Source organism: Hirundo rustica, chromosome Z (assembly GCF_015227805.2).
Source record: "Hirundo rustica isolate bHirRus1 chromosome Z, bHirRus1.pri.v3, whole genome shotgun sequence".
Lineage (NCBI taxonomy): Eukaryota > Metazoa > Chordata > Aves > Passeriformes > Hirundinidae > Hirundo > Hirundo rustica.
Window position 1 is genome coordinate 56,419,226 of NC_053488.1, and position 18,723 is coordinate 56,437,948.

Genomic DNA, 18,723 nt, shown 5'->3' on the forward strand with positions numbered 1-18,723 from the left:
TAGTTTTGTGTGGTTCTCATTAAAGTTTTCCATATTCCACACACACAACGACAGATTTATTACCTGTCACTTAGTAGAATGAAGTACAGCAAGAAGGAAAAGTCCATTTTGACTTTAGAAGCCAAGTAATTAAAGTACTGACACATTCAGTTTTCACACAGGCCTGAGTAAGTTGTCAAATAACTCTGGTCACTTTGATAATGATTCCTTAAATATACATCCGAAAGAAAACAGCTTCTATTGACACATTTTCCTTATTATACTGTACTCCCATGGCAACAGATATATCTGAGAAGCTATCTGATATGCTTGGATATGCTGATATGCAAGTAGTCTGCTTTGGAGCAATCATATTTTATTACACAAGAATTCTGCTGCATGTGTTTTCAGCACAATAAATAAACTACATATACTTTGAAAAAGCACCATGCTCAGAACATGTCAAAAAAATAGAAGAAAAGGTGTAATGAAAAAATGTGGAGAAGAAGAGAAGAGAAGAGAAGAGAAGAGAAGAGAAGAGAAGAGAAGAGAAGAGAAGAGAAGAGAAGAGAAGAGAAGAGAAGAGAAGAGAAGAGAAGAGAAGAGAAGAGAAGAGAAGAGAAGAGAAGACTGCTAAATAAGTGAGCCATACTTCAGTAAGAGGTGATAATGTGTATCTTTCATTCTAAGTAATGCCTTTTTCTTCACTTTTTATAGATGAATGGGCTGGAAATATCACACTTAGGTCAGTTAAGAGTAAAATGTCCCTTTACTTTGTTAAACCTGAATCAAAGCTTCTAAGCAAGTATTGTGTGGGGAGTACGGGGTCAGTGAGGAAGGCATGAAGTCTTTTCATCAGAGAAAAATGGTGTTATAAAGCTTAAGCTCCTTCAAAGGCTCTCAGGTATAAAAAATACGTTCTGCTAAAGGCAGAACAGAAGGAAAACCCAGACAACCTCCCTCTCATTATTCATCACAATTAAATAATCAGAGAGATACACATATTTGACAGGGTGCAGCATATCTTCTGGTTTGTGTTGGTTTTGGAAGAGCTAGTTAATCAGAGCTTTTTATTTTTCAGTTTAAAATAACTACACTCCCACTGACTATGTGAATCCATGGAATATGATTTATAATCACAGTTAGAGATGGTATTGATTCTTCTGGCTGATGTGAGGATAGGATGTCTTACATCTAAACTTCCTTGGTCTAAAACCATACAGGCCTCTTCTTAACTAATCTAAACTCCATACGCCATGAGTGAAATTGTTTGGGGTTTATGGTAATGGAAGAAAAAGTATTAAAATAATGAACACTTCTATGTAAAGATTAGATTGTTTGGGCAATGGAAGTGGTTCTTGTTAGTCAAATTATTGCTAGAAAACAGATGGTGGGTCAGACCACCGCATCTTTTCTTGCATTCTGCTGTTGCACTGAAATCATTCACCTTCAATATCTCAGAGATACTCCTGCATCTATATCACCTTCCAGAAGTATGATATTCACAGATGGTGGAGGTCTTATAAACTAAAAATTTCTTCCCCCATTGTTCTGACTATGTGCTCCTAAAAAAACAAAAAAACAAAAAGTCATTATGGAGGGCAAAGGCCATTCCTTGCTGTACCTTCTCCTGCTACTGGGAACACACTTATAGTTTACATCTGTGCTAGCTGGAGATGGAAAAAAACCATATATTTGAGTGTCTTTTCCTGTCCACTGATCTTAACAGCTGCTTGTGGAAAGGTTGAGACAGAGTTCAGGTATTTGGCCGCCTAGCTAGCTTCTCTGACAGGTTCATGTCAACTCAAATTCAAGACTTACTTTCCTAGAAAAATTTTTCATTCCAGTTTTGCTACCAAAATCTCTGTGTTTACGAAGTCATTTTCTGTGAAAAATATTATACTGTATTATATTTGAAATTTGGAAGATATTTCAAATGGCATTGTTTTCAAGGTGATGGTCTTTTCTCTAGAATCTACTGGGTATGGGAATGGTATTCCCTCCATAGCTCTGGATATTTGCAAACACTCAGGCCTCTGGCTCTTACTTGCTCTGGTATTATTTAATTTCCATTAAAGCCTTTCTAAAGCTACTAAATTAAATAATACAAGTTCTTTATTCTCTTCTTACATAGTAGCTGTTGTGGTTCTCTGGTCTTCAGTTTCTAGACTGTTACTAGGACTCATATCCACTTCACAGAGGCCCAGCACACTTGCTGTGTGGAGTGTGATAAGTGATAGTGTTACATACAAAACATAATACAAACATTAAATTATTAAATTATGAAGATCATAATTGCAGTATGTCATTGAGATTAAACTGTGAATCTTCTTCATGATAGAAAGGAATATTTTTACCTCACAGGTTTCTCATAAGTAGCGTATTCAAATAGAATCGCTGCACTACTTAATCCTTAAAAATCAAATTTTACACATACAGTATTGAAAACCCAGAAATTAAGATTTAATTTGTTAATTAAAGATTTTTTAAAAATGAGAGATAATTTGTTATTTATCAGTTTCATTTTTGAAGGTAAAGAACTTTCCTGCTTCTATGCTTATTTATGCTGTAAATTCAAGTGAGAACTGCTTCAAATGGGAGTCTCATAAAAGAATAAGCAACTTTTATTTTTTTAGGGGAGATTGTGGGCGTTTTATTCCCTTTCCAGCTCTGGAAAAGGGCTATAAGAGCATGGAAGAACATTTACAGTAGTCATTCTTAAGTGTCTGACCATCTAATCTTAAGATAAAAACCCCACAGGCACTTAACTGTCCTCCAGTTGCTACACAGAATACAACAAATGGAGGTAATCTGTTTGAGATAGCTGTCCAAACACTATACTGGGTGCTCAGAAGCTGTCTATTAGCTTCAGTGTATGTAGAGAATGAACCAGCTAGTCATTTAGCTATTGATTTTAATTTAGCTAATCTATTTATACCAGCAGGCCGCTCTGTATATGTGTTTGGTAGAAAAGTTGTTTTAAATGATCCCTGATACTGCAAGCTCAGCATATTTTCATGAAAATTTTCAGTCTTAATTAAATTTGTATAAATGAATGTATAGGTATGTGCCTGTGTATGTTAATTTGCCTTTAGAGAGTGATATGATTTTATTTTACTAATTTCTATATTTAAAAAATTCCTATGTTAAGTTCTTAAACTATAAATTGTTATTTCCCCATAACTTTGGCATTATTTTATCCAGTAAAGACAATTTCTTCATTACAGTGTTCTTCTTTTGAATCCTTTCCTATCAAAATGAAAGTTTTATAAATAATGGACTTTTTGGCTTAGTACCTAACCAACATCTGTTGTTCTGTTGTTCTTGTTGTTGTTCTTGTTGTTGTTATTTTGGCAATTAAAATATTTTTCCAACTAAATCAGAATTATTCCCATTAGTGTAAAGGAAAGTGTACATTTCATATGTAAAGAAAATATCTTTCCACCATTATTATTGTTGTCTAACTCCCAACGTTAGCTCTGCAGCCCCAACAAAAAATATGTTCAGAACACAAATTTTAGTGCTTCTGTCAAGGCAAAGATTTGAGCCTGACTTGTTATAATTCTAATAATGAATAGCTTTCTAAAACGTCTACTTTTTATAAAAAGTTAGGTTTTTCTTGGACTAGAAGGAAAGAGAACAATTAAAAATTTTCATGGTGAAAATTCTTCTCCATAGGTGATGGAACCCGCTATTCTGTACCTTCTCCAACAGATACCTATTAGGTATTAAGGAGTACATAGATGGCTACACAGAAGATTTCTGTGTAAGATTTCTCCACAGATATAAGTTTTCAATATAATCCTTTTATAAAATAAGTCAATAAGGAGAGTTAGAGTCCAAGTCTTGTTGCTGTGTATTATTTGGTTTCATATTGTGTTTCATTTTTATATAGGGTTTTATAGTGCTTTGTTCTATAACCCCCTGTTCCCCCGGAAAATGTACTATCTCGAAGTCTGTCCCTGCCCATTCTCCCACATTGTTCCCTTCCTGGAATGTAATCCAACTCTGTTCCACTCCCACCTTATCCCTGGTTGGGTAGTGGCTTGTCCCTGCCTTTAGCCCTTCCCCTGGATATAAGCTGAAGGGACTTGTGCTCCGGCCTCTTGGTTCGGGCAGTGGGACTGGGCTCCTGACCAAGGCTGGGGCAGGGAAGAAAGACTGAATAAAGCCCTGGTTTCCCCCCGGATCAAGTGCAGACCTTCCTTTGCCATCGACAGGGTCTCGCTCTCTCTGCTAAGGGAAAGATTCTCAGCCGTTCCTGGGTTTTGGGACCCCGAGAAAAAATCCTTCAAACTGTGGTTTGTCTCTCGAGCTAGCTGGGGTGTGAATGGAGCCGGAGGGCTCTGAGAGAGAGACATGCCACAAAGCCTTCCTTCAAATGTGTGCCTTCAGCTACCAACTTCTTAAGGACCACACAGCTGCACGCCAACTAACTCTACCACTAGTGGCATGTAGGAGAGAGTCCTAAGGGCAAAAATGAGAATGCTTGTGGGTTGGGGTAAAGCCACTTAAATGAGGAAAAATAGCTCCAAATTTTGCAAAAATCCAATTTCTCATGACCAGAATATCAATGCCCAGCTAGTACCCAAGAAAAAGAAACTTTGGAAGATTTTCCACACCTCTCTATTCCTTATTGCTGAACATGACATTCTAGGCCATGGGATAGCTCTCTGATTGAAGAAGTTCAGCTGTCTTGGCTGTGTCCTTCTCTAGCCAGCCTTCTTGCTGAGAGGACAAAGAGGTAAATAAAGATGGTCATGATGCTATGCAGGCACTGAGTAGCAATAACTAAAACATCAATAACTAAAACATCCATGAGTATTTATCAGACATAGTTTCTGTCACAGTTTCTGTCACATAAGCACCACATGGGATGCTGTGAATAAACAAAACTCCATGCTATTACAATTTATACCTTATTCCATACCATTTGTAATGTGCTCAGGTACTACATTATTTAATCTATTTTCATAAGACAACACCATACTCTGCCCTACCTTTTGACATATTTATAAATATAACTCCCTTAATTCCCTTCATGGACCACCCCCTTCAAATATCCATTCAAATGTCCACGCAGTAATTTAGTCCTTGACTTGGGTTCCTCAAGTTTTGATGGTCATTCAGGACAGGAGAGTTGGTGTGTTAGGTTCTTGCTGCTTTTTCCAATTCCTTGTTAGGCTCTTCCTCCATTTGTTGCATGACTCTTGCTTTGGTACTTCTGACATAGAGCTATGACATCACACAGCAATGGCAACATACAACTAAGAAAACAGATGATTTTCACCTCATCTGTTTTCACCTCTTTTGAGGTAAAACATCTTCAAGGTACACACTGTATTACCCCATTGTTTCATGCTTTTCACTAAGGCAAAATGAAACTTGTGAATGGGTTTGCCTTTTCCTAATCTATACTTTCTCAGGGTCACTAATGTGCACTGTAGTAACTGTATGTTCTTCTACAGTACATAGGGATTTTGTTTGGGCAGAAGCAGGTTGCTTAGCAGACCGTCTAGTGTTAATCATCCAAGTGACCTTTGCTGGATTTGTATTCCAAATGATTGAAAGTCCCAGCACCCATCGCTCTAAGTATAGCTTTTAACTGTTCAATTAAAAATTGATGTGTGATATGTCTATGAACACAATATTCTGATTTGATTTATACTGGAGTACTTTCTTGCCTTGAGGCTTACTTTCCAAGGCTCAGGATGGTATTTCAGGCAGTGTTGTTGGTCATGTGCCTTGTTTTCCGCCATCTGGTAATAGTTTCCACTGTTGTAAGCGAGTGGCAATAATCTTGGCATGTTACTGGTAATGTAGGTGTCCCTCTATTAGTATCTCAGTCACCATCCTCTGTGCCAGAAAGCCAAGCTTTACCAAGTTTGGGTCTTTTCATTTGGGTCTTTTGATTATGGCATGTTTTGCACTCCCAGGATAATCTGTGCAACAATCTCAATTGGTAATATTCACCCTACAAACAATGCTGCATCCTCTCCTGATGCATCATGAATCCATTGAATAAAGCATTGATGTCCTATCACCAGTGTTCACTGGTCTTAAACATAGCACTATACAGAGTGCTTAATTACGAAGAAAATTAACTCCAGCCCCACCAAACCCAGTACAATAAAAGATTAAGATGAGTTGATGTATATTTATAATACCAAGCTATTCTAAATGCCACCAAAAATTAACATTGAAACCTTTTCCAAGGTGACTACCAATTTAGAAAAAAATATTTCAAAGTATAGGCTAAGTTAACTTTTCTTTAAAAAGACAGTGGAAACCCTAGGCTTGCTAATCTTTATCTTCTTTACATTATTTTCCTTTATTGCAGATATTAACTCTGAGAATGATGAGGGACCTAAAAAGGTTGCTCCAAGGTTTTCTGGATGCCCCATCCCTGGAATTGTTAAAGGCCAACTTGGACAGGTTTTGGGCAACCTTGTCAAGTAAACGTTGTCCCAGCCTGTGTCAGTGGGTGGTTGGCACCAGATGATCTTTAGGGCCCCCTCCAGCCCAAGCTATTCTATAAGCTGTAAAAGGTATTGGCTGGTTTTTGTTCTTGTTGTTTGTTTTTTTTTTTGTTTTTTTTTTTTTTTTTGAGCACCTCTTGGTTACTTTTCAAAGATGGCTAAATCAAATAAATCAAATTAAGATAGTAGAATATTTTATATAATTTTAAATTTGGTTTGGCTTTGCACCTGCCAATGTATCTGCCAGATGGAAATACAGCTTTTTAGAACAGCAAACTGTATTCAAACAAAAGATTAAGCACTAGACTTTTGGTGAAATTACTCAGAGAAGAATGTGAAAGGAAAAATGTAACTGTAATGCTTATTCCGTAACTGAAGATTGAGCATTTCACTTCAATTTGATTGCAAGTGTAAGATCTAGCATTAATCACTGCTTACTCTTAAGGTCTTATGTTAGACAAGTATGTAAACAGAGTTCTTATAAAGTGGGAAGAAAAAAGATTACTTACTGGTAAAAGGAAAAAAAAAAAAAAAAAGACTTTTTTTAAAAAAGGATGTCTTTTATGTTTTTGTTGCTTGGTTTTTTTCCTGGCAATAATAAAAAGGATCTATTCTGAATTCAGAGATCCATAATATCTTTTATAATTGCTTAAGAATGATTTTTTTTTTTCTTTAATGAAAAAAAAGAGTGTATTTTCTTCTTAACCTCTCATTCCACATTGCCTCAAGGAACATACATTTTTCTCTACAAAAACTGAGTTGTTCGTATAGATTAAAAGAACCATTGAAATAGTCTTTTCAATATCCTTTGATAACTTCACATACATCAACTTTATCAGCATTTATACATGACAGGAGGAAATTTCTTAGCAAAATATCCAAAATATCTGAAGAAACATTTTGAAAATTCTTTTTGTATTACCCAAACTGTTGCTTGCTCTGTTGACATTTAGTGATGAATCCATAATGAATCACTCAATAATTTTATTTCTTTTCAGAAGTAGGCAGGGTTGGAAGAGTTATCCTGTTTCATATAATATCTAATCCAGTTTGGATGCTAGAGAAATAGATTTAAACAGAAATCTTTAATAATGATTTGTGAACATGAGCATGCAGAGGCACACAAACATGCAATGACAGACATTTAATTTTTCTCGTGTAATTTCTCAGTATATGCTTACTGGACAAGTGAAAAATACAAGGGAAACACAAGAAAAAATAGCAATCTAACATAAGAAGAGCTATGAAAACTCCTTACTGTGACTTGCATCTGGATTGCAAACCTGATCTTATTATCAGCTGATGAAGCCAATCCTCAAAATATTTCTGAAGTGAGTTTTACACCCATAAAGAAACTAAACCTAAATTGTTATGGCTCTATGGGAGAGCATGGGTTCAAACCTGTCTCATATGATATAAATGCATGTCTCCATTTCCTCCTGTAATTCCAAATTATTATCATTAGCTATTATTAGTAATAGAAACAGTGAAGTGAGTTTCTTTTGAAAATCTAAGACTCACAAAGTTCTAAAATTTGCAGCCACACAGCATATCATCCTAAACAGACATGGGATTTTTACCTATCTCATCTTGAAGTCTTGGCTCCAAGAATTTTTTAGTTTATTAGATTGACTGTTTATTAAAACAGGCAAGATTTCCTCCTGGAATCATGCTTTTTGAGCATTATGTTTCAACATAATTAGCTATTAGCTAATGGATTGAGAAATATATAATTAAATGTGACAAGCCAAATGTGAGTGAAACAGAATTGATTTATCTACTAGTTAGAGTAACACATTATTTTTAATAACTTCTGCAAAACAAATAAACATGTTCACTGTCTATTCTATCGTGAACCCTTTATTAAGAAATAATTACTATTATAGTAGAGATAAGACTCTAATGGAGGTTCTAACTGCATGCCGGCTAGGAAGCCTTAAAAATAAAAAATCATCATCTTCCAATGTCTGATATCTTTTCAACAGAAAACACTCTTTACATTTAAGTCAAGACACAGTGCGATGAATAACTCTGGTGGCATTTTATTCATTATTTTATCATCCTTGGGATCTTGTAGGATCGAACCTACTGAAAATGCTAATTGCATTCCTATTTGTCTGTGTATCATAAATACCACATTTCTAGTTCTGTTTCATATTATGTGTATAACATTACTACTTCTCTGGTTATAACTTTTTTTCATTGTTTGTAAGATTTCTCTTTTGAGTATTGGAGTCACTAGCTTTGGAGAAATAACTAATATGTTCCATATCAACCAAATATTCAAAACAAGAATACAGTATTTTTTTTTTTTTTATGTGCGCTTCTATGTGTTTATGTGTTTGTGCGCACCTGGGTGTAAACACACCATCATTATTTGTGGTATTTCTTTATTGGGACCCAGATGACCGCCAATGGCAAAAGGAAAGAGCCTGCTCTCTCACCTGGGGAATATCACAGCTTTATTCTGGAGTCCTGCCCTGCTGACCAGAGCTCTTTCCCACTGTGGTGCCCGAGAGAGCCAGGCTCCCCCTGTCCGGGGGTGTTTTCCCCGGGGGAAGGGGTCCAGAGGCAGGGACAAGCCACTGCCCAATCAGGGATAAAGTGGGAGTGGAAGAGAGTTGGGTTACATTCCAGTGTGGGTGATGGGCACTGCTGAGCAGGGGTAAACCGCATGATACGGTAAAAGGGGAACAGGGAAAAAACATTACAAATCCAATGAAACGCAATATAAACCAAATTAATGCATTACAACAGTTATTTATATATACATTATTTATATTTTTTTTCTTATTCCTCTGCTCAGATTTCAGATGCCTTCTCTCACAGATGACTATGATACAAGACAACACAGAAAATTCATTCACTGGTTGAGAAGACTGAAGTTAATTTGCTACTTCTTGACATGGTCAAAATAAGTAGAATCCTTATCATAAAAATGTCATTCCTTAAACTCTTCTAGTTATAATAAATTCTGGTGACATAATATGTCCTCTTGGCAGTCTTGTGTTCTGAGACTGAGTTCAATAAGACTGAGTTCAGTAAGACTGAGAACCTGAGATATTGCTTCTAGAGTTTTACAGTCTTTCAGAGAATTTCTGGAGTCAGTCTATGAATATTAGGAGGTAACCATTCTAGGAACACACCTGTCTGAGGTCCACAGGACTTTGTTTCCCTTACAATAAAAATGACATAATTAATATTATACATTGGGTGTTGAGAATCAGAGACTTGTCAAAACCCCCAAGTTACTGACACCTCTGCACGTAAAATTCCACCAATTAGAAGTTCAACTGAATGCAGTTTGCTTAGATAGCAGCATAAAATTTTGCAGCTAAATCACCTTCCTTGCAGAGCTGGGGACCATATTCAACACTTTCATTAAGCATCTCAACTGAGAAATGCCTGCGTATCACAGAGGAAACATCCTGGTTTAGGAATGGTTCTCCCCAGTTTAGTGTCCCCTCCAAGACTTTTCAAACCATGTGCCCCTCTCTCTCCCACTCTCCTGTTTTCCTGTTCCTCTTCTCTCTTACTGGAAACTGTAATGAGAAAAGAAAATAAACAGTAACAGCAACAATGCTGATGACAGAGGGTATGAGAGAGAAATTACTCCCATGGAACCTGTCAACAGACAATACCAGATGACTTCCTCTGCGGTGTTTACTTGACCAGGCCAGAATCCTTTCTCCCCAGAAGAGAGTCCCTTCCCTGTACCCCCAGTAACAACATGAGGTGGCATAGAATAACCTCTGGATTCTAGTCATGGTCCCTCCTGGCGACTGCAAGAATTAACCCTGTCATGGCCAGAACCAGGACAAAATCCATCAAGTATCTGACTATACATGGCATATGAAAGATGCCATGGTGTAGTTGACATATGAACAATCACACAATGCAAGTAATGGTTATTTGCATCACTTAATGAAAAATAAGACATATGAAAAAAAACCAAAAACCAAAACAAAACAAAACAAAACAAAACAAAACAAAAAAAAAACCCAAAAAACAAAAAACAAAACAAAACAAAACAAAAACCCACAAAAAACCCCCCCACCAAACAGAAAAGCTCAAACAAGAGTGGAAGAGCAACATGCTTAGAAAATTATTAAGAAGTTTTAAATTTCTTGCCACACTGAACAAATATATTCCCTTCTGAAGCTACGTATAAAATGTGGTTTAGGAATATTGTGGCAAAATCACCAAAATTTGAAATCAGCTTACTTAACAGCCTACAAAAGAGCTGGTTTATACCAGCATCAATGTGGTCTGTTGATTATGAGCTTTCTTCCCTAATCCAGCTTCAAACAGCATAATTGTAAGTTCAAAGTGAAATACAGTTCCCAACTCTCACTGATGCCATCTTAATTCCTCTGACACTGTTGGTATGTGTTACATGTCAGAACTAAAGATGGTAAACATTAATTGCTAAAAAGGTATTTAATTTCATGTAATCTAAACTTATTTTGTCTACTTTGATCTTAGTTCTCTGTGTGCTTATTTTACACTGCAATAGCAGTATGAAAATACTTTTAAGGGAAAAATTATCCTGCCTTCCTAAAACAAAATGAAGACAAGCAGTTATTTAGAGGTAATTTTTACATGTTGGTGATTCCCATTTGATTTGATCTTTTTCAGTGTGGACTTGCCAGTGCCTGGAAAACAGATATACAGACAGTTGAAGAGGAGCAAGTTAGGAAACTTTGTCACCCTCTGGAGGACAGATAGGAAATTCATTGCTTTTCTGCCAGAGGCCAATGAAACTAACTAGAGTAATTGTAGTAGAAATCTTTAGTGTTCAGCTGGAGTAAGACAACAAGCAATTTCCATTTCTCTGTCCTAACTCACTCCAGGATGAAATCATCCAGTTTCAGTTTGGATTTAAGCAAACCATCTCAATGTACACTAATGGAGACATAGAGCCCATGCAGCCAGTGTGCATGTGACCTCATCAGAATTGTGGCATCTACCTCTACACACTCAGAGCACAGGAGCATCCACCATGTTAATTGTTTCTTAAGTGATTGTGCATCAGGGGTCTGAAAGCAATTGGCTCCTAAATGGGGATTTCAGGAACATCAGTCCTGCTTGTTGCATCTCTTAAGTTACACTGCAAACCTAGCTGCTTAATAATTAGAGAGAAAAAGATATGCTTTAGCTCTAAATGAAGAAGTATTTCTGACCAAAGTGAATTCAAACTCTGAAACTTTCCACTAAAAGCCATAGCCACAGTAATTCACAAAGCCATTTAGAATATCCCGTGGCCTATATTTTTTAAATGTCAATTACTGTATAATTTTATGTATCTCCTACCTGATTTTGTACTCCTGCTTCCTAGGTACAGAGGCAAGGTAGTGAAGCTTTTGGTGCTGTTTTTTCGATACCTCTCACATCACAGCGGGGAGAGGGGGATGTGTGGTTCCAACATGAAAAAAGCTGGGTCTGGAAACAAAACGTTTGCCATTTTTGCCAGGCTCCTTTCAGGAAGAAGGTCCCAGGTCAGCCTGATGAAGCCAGTCCCATGCTGCCACCAGCTGTTCCTTTTCCCATTCCTCTGAGTTTCAGTCTTTGTGGTTGGGTGCTGAAAGACAGCGATGGTAAGCCCAAGCTCTGAAGGAGAGAAAAGAGAACAGCAAGAGTGGCAGGGGCAGCCTGAGGGCAGAGCTGCGTGGAGCCCCAGGAGAGCTGAGGGGCACCAGTGCCACAGGGATCTGCGTGGAGCTGAACCAGTGAAGTGGAGTGGTCTGAGGGAGTAGAGCACATGATCTGGCTTCCAAGAGGCTTTTTCTACCTTAGATCCCCACTTGTTTTTTAACTGGGAGTGGGCAAGGAGACATTAAACTGTGGAAGCTCTCATTCGCGTTCACATTGCTTTTGTTTTCCCGCATACCACTGGTCCCAGTGCAGGGCCAGTCCCCATCGTGCCTTTGGGAAACCATGTCAGGTGCTGTGGTCAGAAAGCATTTCTGTTTGTTTGGGGGTGATACTTTTTGTGAGTAAAACACCTTATCTCTTTTGTGCAGTCTTTATCATTAATATTATGATTATTGCAATTTTCAGTAAAGTGTTGCTTCAATTTCTAATCTCTCCCAGTGCTCCTCCATTTTCAGAAGGTGCAGGGGTGAGAAGGGAGCAGATTGAGTGGGTTTAATGTTCTAAATAGGATTTAAAACCAGCACACCCTCATATGATTTTGGGAAACATTTTGGTGTATTTTATTTCATTGCTTATTTCCAGCCATAATACAACTTAATTTTCCACAACAGTCTTTCTCTGAATAACAAAATCAGCAATTATAGCTGTAATATTCAAAGTGCTTACATTCTGGGAATACATTTTTGCACAAGTGATTTTGTATGCTGAAAACTGTAAAAGCATTCTGAATATTCACGGAAAATTTTTATGCAGATCTAAAGTATCTGAAAAACGATTACAAAAAGGATGACTTGTAATTCAGGGTTTATGATTTTGAAATGGAGAAAATATTTTTCTTTTTTTCAAGAAAGCTCACATCAGGATATTATAGGCAGACTAGAAATTCAGCCTTTACTAAATTTTTTTTTTTTAAATTCATACCTTGTTTCCTGCCTACTTTTCTACCAAAGCTTTAATTTAATTGCTTACATTTGTTTGTCTAACTTTAGAAAGTCTTCTTAAGTCTAAGCTCAACATGTAGATTCCTCAGAGACCTGTACATGCTATCTACTCTATACTAAAAAGTTTTCTTAAATATAAGTGGCCCTTCAAATAAGTGTTTGCTACTGTTTGAAATTAATGTTTCTTTATGAATCTTTTATATAATTTGTGGGGGTTTGTTATTACCCAATTCCTAATCTTCATTAGTAGTATTTATTCTTATTTATTTGGCACTTTTTCTTTTTCATTTTTGAATTACAGGTCTACTAGTCATCTTTTTATTTTTGACTTCTAGTTAACTGTGTTCTTTCTACAGTTCTACACCTTTCCATTCAACGGATGTTATTCTATGAAATTTCACTATCTTTCATCTTCACTGTACAGGTGTTTAACACAAAGAGAGACATTTCTTTTCAAAGAATTTGAAGAATGTTAGTCTTGAAGAAGAATGCCATGATTAATTGGAGAGGAACATTCTAAATAAAAGGAGTATCACAAGAGGAGGACTTATGTTCCTTTACTAAAATTATTCTAGCATTATCCTTGCTAATTCCAGCTGTCTACAAGATATTTATCATGAAAAGCATTTCCCAGAATCATAGTACCATAGAAGGGGTAAGGTTGTTAGGGACCATAGGGGATCATCTTCTCCAGCCTCCTTGTTTAAGCAAGGTCATCCTAGAGGACATTGCACGTAATTGTGTACAGCTGGCTCTTGACTATCTGTAGTGAGGAAGACTCCACACTTCTCTGCTCAATCTGTTCCAGTGTACAGTCATCTGCATGGTGAAAAGGTTTGCCCTCATATTCAGATGGAACTTCCTGTGCATAATTTTCTGCACATAGCCTCTTTTCCTATTGCTTGGCACTACTGCGTAGAGCCTGGCTCCATCCTCCTGGCATCCTCCCTTTAGATGCTTACTTAGATGAGATCCCATCTCTGTTGTCTCTTCTTGAGGCTGAACAAGCCCAAATTTCTCAACTTTTCTTCATAAGAGAGGTGATCCAATCCTTTAATCACCTTGGTAGCCCTCCTTTAGACCTCCAGGAATTTCGTGTCTCTCTTGTACTGAGGAGCCCAGAACCGGACACAGCACTCCAGATGTAGCCTCTGAAGCAACCCTTTTACTAGGCTGACTAGAGGGGTAGAATCTCAACCTACTGGCAATGCTCTTCCTAGTACACCCTCAATAGCCTTTTTGGCCACAGGGGCCCATTTCTGGGCATAGGCAGTTGTCAAGGACAGTTTGCTGTCCACCAGGACCCCAAGTTCCTTCTCTGCAGAGCTGCTCGCAGCAGATCAGCCCCCAGGTGATACTGGTTTCGATGGTTATCCTTCCCCAGTTACAGGACTCCGCATTTGCCTTCGTAGAATTTCAGGGAGGGGTTTTGTTTGTTTGTTTGTTTGTTTTGTTTTTTCCCTTTTATTATTGATGTATGTTGTAATGCATTACTTGGGTTTATATTTAATCAGATTTGTAATGTTCTTTTCTATCTCTTCTTGCCCAGCAGTGCCCATCCCCCTCACTGAGATGTAACCTAACCCTGTTCCCTCCCACTTATCACTGAGGGGGTCACTCTGGGCCCTGCCTCTGGGCCCTGCCTCCTGGGGAAAAAGCCACGACAGGGGAGGGGCCAGGTCTCCCTGGCATGGGCGAGCCATCGGGAAAGGTTTCTGGCAACTGGAGCAGGACATAAGAATAAAAGCTGTAATACCCAAACTGATGCTAGAGAGCAGACTCTTCTTTTGCCACCAGCGGCCGTCTAATCTCGTGGGGGAAACTACACATGTACTTGGAACAGCACTTATTGTTCTTTTGGATATCCTTGGCTAGATTTAATTTTGGGTGAGCTTTGGCCATCCTTGTGTTTCCACCTACTCTGACATACACATGCTGCCTGCGCATTACAATGTATCATCATAAATACAAATTTCACATATATTCTGGTCTTTCAGCAACAGCCTAATGAACATGAACTAGGAACTTAAAACTAGTTGCTTCTACAAGGAGACTATGAAGAGTGAAAAAATCACTTCAATGGTATATATTGATCTGTGGTATATGCAGTGACACAGACATAATTTTAATATGGATAGTACTTAGTGCTTCTTCTATTATGTTAAGGATGTACTATTCTCACAAATAGCAGTGATGGCCATGTTAACAATGAGCAGTACTCCTTCTGGATAAAGATGTTAATAAAAAAGATGTTATTATATTCATACTGGAGTTTTGTTAAGTGATGAGAGAGATTTTTCTTCACTATAACCAAAACTGAACCTTACAATCAAGAAAACATGGGTTGGACTATTAACTTGTTTGGCTCACATGTTTCTTTGAACCTGGTATAAGCAACGCTTTGTGTATTATGTCCACAATATGCCTTTTCATATATGTGTAATTGTTTCATAACTGTAAGTTAGAGATTCACACAGATTCAAAATCCTCTAGCTTTTAAGCATTGTGTTTCCCTACGATATTGTAAATATGCTTTTGTTAATTTCTTTGAAGAGAGGAAGTGAAGACACCCTTTGCAGAAAAAGTGGTCAATCTCATTACCTTCACCCCAGCAAGGCTGCTATAGATTTCATTCATATATGGTTTCTGACATTTATGCTACTTAAGCACACAGGCACTTACTGAAAATATAAACTTTAAAGTATAGCCATACTAGACAGAAGTATAATAACTCCAGAAGTCTCCCTGAAACCACTTAAAGAAGCCATCCCAATCAGCTAAAAATATTGGCCCATTGGTATAAGTGTCTCAGCTTCTTAGTTTTATCTTCCTTCTTTCCTCTTTCTTCTCAAGCCAAGAAAGATAAAATGAGGATATCTTGTTTTAGTTATCAGTTAAACTCTTGTTCCTTACTATAGTTGTTTAATAACTTGTTACATGGTGTCTTAGTCTAAGATGATTATGAGGCAAAAGCCTCTCATACGTTCCCTTTAATTTTAACTGCTAGATACAAAGGTGTTCAGTCACCTAGTCCCTTTGGAACTAAGAAAACAAGATGGAGCAGATGACTCTCCTCCCAGAATGGTGTCCACCTTGGCAGACCGTGTGCACCAGAAGACAAACACAATATGGTGGAGCAGCGTCTCTTGGCTCAAGACAAAAAACTCGAAGAGCAGGGGCTTACAAAGGAGTTCAGGGAACAGATGGGAATTGCTGTTATTGCTTGGGAAGCTTCAAGCCCTGTGGCAGAATACACATTTTTGAATACTAGAAATCAGGCATTCTTTATTGAAGCACTCTTGTCACTCAGAGAGGATCCTTGCTCTAATTGAATGCCCCCAGCACGAGGTAAACAAAGCTTTTATCATAACCAGTGATTACATACTCATCAGCTATCCCCACTTACTTGATGTGTATGTGTTATTTTATCTTACAGCCACACCCCTTATCAAAGTCCTTACGTGGTTCTTTGGGGTCTGTCTTCACTGTTTGCTGTCCTTATTAGGTGGCTGTTCCTTGACTCCTGCTTTTGAGTAAGTGCAATATCATTGATTTGCATAAATTCTGCTTTGTCAGCCTTGTGGAGCTGAGCTGGCATCCTCCTTGCATTTTGCCTGACTCGTGTTTTCCTGAGTTACATCTTTTATCTATTTCTCCAAGGCTGTGCTGTTCCATACTAGTTCTACTGTCCTTATAGGTGTCTGCCCTGCTTCCTTTCAGCAACCGTGGTGGCATGTGTGTGTATCACTGCGTGTGCATGATCATTGCTGCCACTTGCTGTGTCCTCTTGCTACATACTGGACTCAGTTGGTGTCAGTGCAGTCTTGGGCCACTGTCCCCATGGCAAGGGGAGGGTAGGAAGAAAATGGACTTGCTGGTCGGCAAAGAATAGGGCCCTTTGCCCCGTTGGTCCCAGCTGCAGTTCTGGAGCCATCACTTCAGCACCGTTTGGCTAGGGAATGGCCGTGCTACCTCTCCTTACTGCCTTGTCCTGCAGAAGTGTCCTGGAAAGGCTTGGAAGTGGGAAAAGGCCTGTTGGTTGTGTGGTGCCAGCATCTGTCCTTCACTTCAGTGAGCCAGACAAAATGGACCCTTTTCCAGTTGTGGCCATGGCTTTATCCCAGCCAAAACCACACCAGTGGCGGTGGTGTGAGTGGTACCTGAATAGACAGGGCTGAAACCCTCAGCACCCTTTCTCTGTGCCGAAGAAACATAGCAAAGGGCATTAGCAAATTAAATTTTCACATATTTTATGCATTTTTACCCTTATATTCCTGTTTCTATCGCAGTATTTCAATCCTTTGCAACCTCCTGTCTTTTCTGATAGTGCCAATGACCAAGGTGACTTGCCATGCTGGGTGAATTGCCAGTGCTATATTTATTTTGCCTGGCTAGCCAGAAAAAAAGGTGAAAATTGAGAATGCAATATCTGTTTTTCACCCAACTTATCCCCAGCTAGGGGTGTTACTGTCTAACCAATCAGTGATTTTGACTGTATTCAGAGAAAATTAATTGTCTTTGAACCTGTCAAGTTTGACTGAAATTACACAGCAGAGCAAAAAAACCAAAAAAAGCATGATGGATATGCAGAAACCTGATAAGCACTGAACATCTAATGTCTTACCCAGGTTAAGGAAAGGCATGAAAACTATAGAACCTATTTTATTTCCCACTTTCATAGCATAAATTAGGAACCATTCTATGGCTGCTTTTGGCCTGATACGGCTCCAAATGTCAATGAAACAGCAATTGGCTTTTAAACCTAAGTACTTGACTGTCAGTCTGAAAATTCCTGTTTGACATTTGCATGCTTCAGTTCTTAAGAAATCATCACGCCTTTTCTTATGATGTAAAGGAAGTAAAAACTTCACCTCTCTCCTTCACTCCTATGCATGGCTCCCTCAAATATGTTTGGTCACATAGCTGAAATCAGTGAGTCAATGGTTTTAGAAAAAAAAGAAAGAAACATAACTCTTCAAGTGAATTTCAACTGATGAATTAACTGACATGTCATAAATATTTGTATAAAGAAATAGGAGGTGGCATGTACATAACCATTTTACCTGATCATGCTATTTACTCAGTATTAAAAGCATTAATTTTATGTAACATGCTGTTGCAACTATTTTTGACTATTTGACAGCATTAAATTACAATGCTGAAAAGACAAATCAGATGTACTGCATTCCCTAATAACAAAAGTACGTATATATACACATTCACTGTACTAATTACATGTCATCAAATCAAATACCAGTATTCAATATTGTTTTAATCCAGAGAGGATTTTTTTGTGTGTGTGTGTTTTTGTTGAAGCAACAAAGTTTTCCAACTGTTAGCAGCCTGCATTTTTTTGCCAGTCTAGGTTAGAAGGATCATTTCTTTTTGCTGAACATCTGAGATTGGAAAATAACCGCATGTTTAGGCACCAGAACTCAGCAAGTAATTCTGAACTTATTCTGTCACACTTTTAATAAATCTTGTCTGCTCCTAATGGAGTGTCCTAGGGTGACTTTATGATGCTTGTATCCCCAATCTCGTCTGTTCTGTTTGTGCTGTATATTGAGTTCTGTGCCTTTAAGACTGGTTCTAAGAGCAAGGAGAAGCGTGGAGTTTGTTTTGAGAAAACTGCGCGGACAGGGTGTTCGGTGGAGGCTTGGAGAGACTGC

General features: G+C 38.0%; 1 long non-coding RNA gene across 1 annotated transcript in view; it reads left to right on the plus strand.

The window, feature by feature from the left end:
• LOC120765704 (uncharacterized) overlaps positions 1-9,380 on the plus strand; it is a 32,802-nt gene extending 23,422 nt beyond the window's left edge. Inside the window, exon 3 of the long non-coding RNA XR_005704493.2 lies at positions 9,265-9,380. This is a non-coding gene — a long non-coding RNA (uncharacterized LOC120765704). The remainder of the gene's footprint in view (positions 1-9,264) is intronic.
• The last annotated feature ends 9,343 nt before the right edge of the window (positions 9,381-18,723 follow it).